The following is a 3,750-nucleotide window of genomic DNA, read 5'->3' on the forward strand; positions in this document are numbered from 1 at the left end:
ATCCAAGATCTCAATTAACATTTGCAATTGAAACAAAACTGAAACTTTGCTGATGCACTTTTTTTTTGGGGGGGGGGGGGGGCAGCATGCCATAAATTGGGCACTGTACTTGTAATTCCACTTTTATTCACAATCTCATTGCTGTTGTTATTATTATTATTATTATTATTATTATTATTATATTATTATTATTATTAGTGACAAATACTGTAATAATAAAGACAATCAAAGCATAAAACAGTACTAATTTTATTAATAATTTAGCTAATGCATTTATCCAAGTTGACTTCCTTAACTTACTTCAGCAGCTTATATTGTTCGTTTTGGATTGTCCTTTTACTGTAGCGAACAATAGGCTTTGGACCCAAACAGGGTTGTTATAGCGAGGGTGCACTGTATTTTGTATTTGACTTATATGCTTAATATATGACACTTGCACATTTTAATATATAATGCATGCACATTTGTTATTTCATTTTTGTTATTTTTCACCTCCCACAGTGTTCAGCATTTAACAGAGGGTATAAAGAAGTTTGAATCAGAATCCAATATCATCTCTTACAAAAAAGTAATATACTGCAAGTATACTTGTGCCAAAATTGTCTGGTTTTAATATACTATTGATACCATTATACTATTCTATTTTGGCAAAAGTATACTTGCAGTATACAACTTTGTATGTTCTTTTTGTAAATAATGCAACATAGTTCTCAAATATTGGACATTTATTAGATTGTATCTTACTTCTCTTTTGCATACCTGCATTGTCTCTTGCTAGATATGCACCTCCAGAGTCTGACAAATACTTTCAGAAAACCAGGAGCAACTTCTGCTCTGGATCAAAAAGCTGTAATGCTCTGAGGCTGCCCGCCTATGTAGATAACTAAAAAAAAAAAAAAAAAAAAAACTAGTAGAAATTAAATAAAACACAAGTCTGGAAAAAGTGTGAACCCTGAGATACTGTATCTAAATTGAGTACAGTGTACTTAGTACAAATCACAGTCCACAGGTCAATTACGGGCAACTTTACATTTTTTTCACCCAAATTTTGCGGGCCCTGGTCCATAAGAGCCAAAATATCGTGACAATATCGTATATCATGATACTGTGCATGGTATCAGATCAATACTCCCTAAATGAGGTATCGCAGAACACCAATACACACACACACACACAGATATATATAATTGCATTAATAATCTATGGCACACACCTCTAGGGGGCACACAGCTGTCGCATTGTGTTCACTGCAATTGAGATCATCTAACACAGAGGTTCCCAACCTGTGGTCCGCAAACAACTCATTTCTACACAATCCCACGTGCTTCTACTATTACTAATCAACACAAGACAGCTTTAACCACATGGTATATAATTAGAAGGTATGTACGCAGTCGACATTTTCCCGGTATTGTTTACTTGTGGAATTTATTTCAGATAATAAGACATGGAGGTTACACTGCTTTTTATAATCTTCTGATATCCCTGCACAGCTATTAACCCCCACGCCAGACTTGTTCACACACACCCACAATGCATCTCCTCCAATGGAGATGGAGTTTGATGTCAGTCTCTCAAGTACCAACCCTTAAAGGTGCAGCGCAAGGATTAATATCTAAGGGATAATTACATATTCCCCCTGGTTATAATAATGACCATCCTCGGACCTTAAACCTATCTATACCACAAATTGCACTATTATTGATAGTATACTGTGGCAGAGCACAGCTCTGCCCTTTAGAAATTGGCATGGATGGGGTTAAATTCCCCTACCTGCCTGGGTTCATTGTGTTCAGGTGGCTGGGGTTGATTAGATGATTAGTTTAATTAATGATCAATCAAACCCAGCCACCTGAACACAATTAACCCAGGCAGGTAGGGGAATGTAACCCCATCCCTGCCAATTTCTAAAGGGCAGAGCTGTGCTCTGCCACATATACCTAGTGTGACTGTCACACTATTTCCTACAGTGGACAGTTACAGACCGTATGGATTCATTATGTGTCACACAAAAACAACATTTTGCATTTGTACTAGTATAAACACTTCTGTAGAAAAAATGTGTATAGCCACTTGCTATCAAACATTGTGTATTATAACTTATAAGAACATAAGAAAGTTTACAAACGAGAGGAGGCCATTCGGCTCATCTTGCTCATTTGGTTGTTAGTAGCTTATTGATCCCAGAATCTCATCAAGCAGCTTCTTGAAGGATCCCAGGGTGTCAGCTTCAACAACATTACAGGGGAGTTGATTCCAGACCCTCACAATTCTCTGTGTAAAAAAGTGTCTCCTATTTTCTGTTCTGAATGCCCCTTTTTCTAAACTCCATTTGTGACCCCTGGTCCTTGTTTCTTTTTTCAGGCTGAAAAAGTCCCTTGGGTCGACACTGTCAATACCTTTTAGAATTTTGAATGCTTGAATTAGGTCGCCACGTAGTCTTCTTTGTTCAAGACTGAACAGATTCAATTCTTTTAGCCTGTCTGCATATGACATGCCTTTTAAGCCCGGAATAATTCTGGTCGCTCTTCTTTGCACTCTTTCTAGAGCAGCAATATCTTTTTTATAGCGAGGTGACCAGAACTGCACACAATATTCAAGATGAGGTCTTACTAGTGCATTGTACAGTTTTAACATTACTTCCCTTGATTTAAATTCAACACTTTTCACAATGTATCCGAGCATCTTGTTAGCCTTTTTTATAGCTTCCCCACATTATCTAGATGAAGACATTTCTGAGTCAACAAAAACTCCTAGGTCTTTTTCATAGATTCCTTCTTTAATTTCAGTATCTCCCATATGATATTTATAATGTACATTTTTATTTCCTGCGTGCAGTACCTTACACTTTTCTCTATTAAACTTCTACCCATACTGTACAGTAGAAAAAAGTAGCCTACACAATGTAAACTACAACAACTTGTGTTAAATTCTTATTTTAAGCACACACTGCTTAAACACGCAGCACAACTTAAATTGTACACTTAGCCAAATAAAATAATAACAAAAAAAGCGATGTCATAAAAACATAAAATTTCCAGTTACAAATTTCAGTCAGACTTGAATTTGTTACTCAAAAGACAGCACGGTAATGAATTCCTGCTGAAAACACCCACAGCACAAGCAGATTAAGCAAGATCGGTAACAAATGTACCGGTAGACTGTGTCAACTGTGACTGATTCAACCTATGTTTTTTTTTTGTTTTGTTTTGTTTTAAAGCATCACAATAATATTGTACTCACAGTTCATCACTGGATTTACTCCACACACCGCACTTTTGAGACATACTCACTGCAGGTTGATATTGCTCAAAGCGACTCAGAAAAGGAATCAATTGAACGGCTTGCTCACTTCCGCTCGTGAGCATTTCTCATCAGTGATCAGTGAGCGCACAGAGATGGTCACCTAGAGGAAACAAGTGGAGAGTACAGACGGAACTGACAAATTTACTTTGTATGTCACCGATGATGAATTGCTTCGACAATGAAGGTATGTTAATTCAATTTTTATCATTTTTCTAAATTTAGAGCCTTTTATATTTATTAATGGATTATTATTGATTTTCAGATCAGTCCTATACAATGTCAGTATTAAACACAGCCAGATATGAGGCTTGGTCCAAACAGCACACCGAGCTCAATGAGGTACTGGGATCAGGGGACAGTAACTTCACACTGGGCAAGATACTTTCTATTTATCTCTTTATATATTTTATTTTTGGATGATTTAAATTTATATGTGGAGATGTG

The sequence above is a fragment of the Polyodon spathula genome, chromosome 44 (assembly GCF_017654505.1).
Source record: "Polyodon spathula isolate WHYD16114869_AA chromosome 44, ASM1765450v1, whole genome shotgun sequence".
Classification (NCBI taxonomy): Eukaryota; Metazoa; Chordata; class Actinopteri; order Acipenseriformes; family Polyodontidae; genus Polyodon; species Polyodon spathula.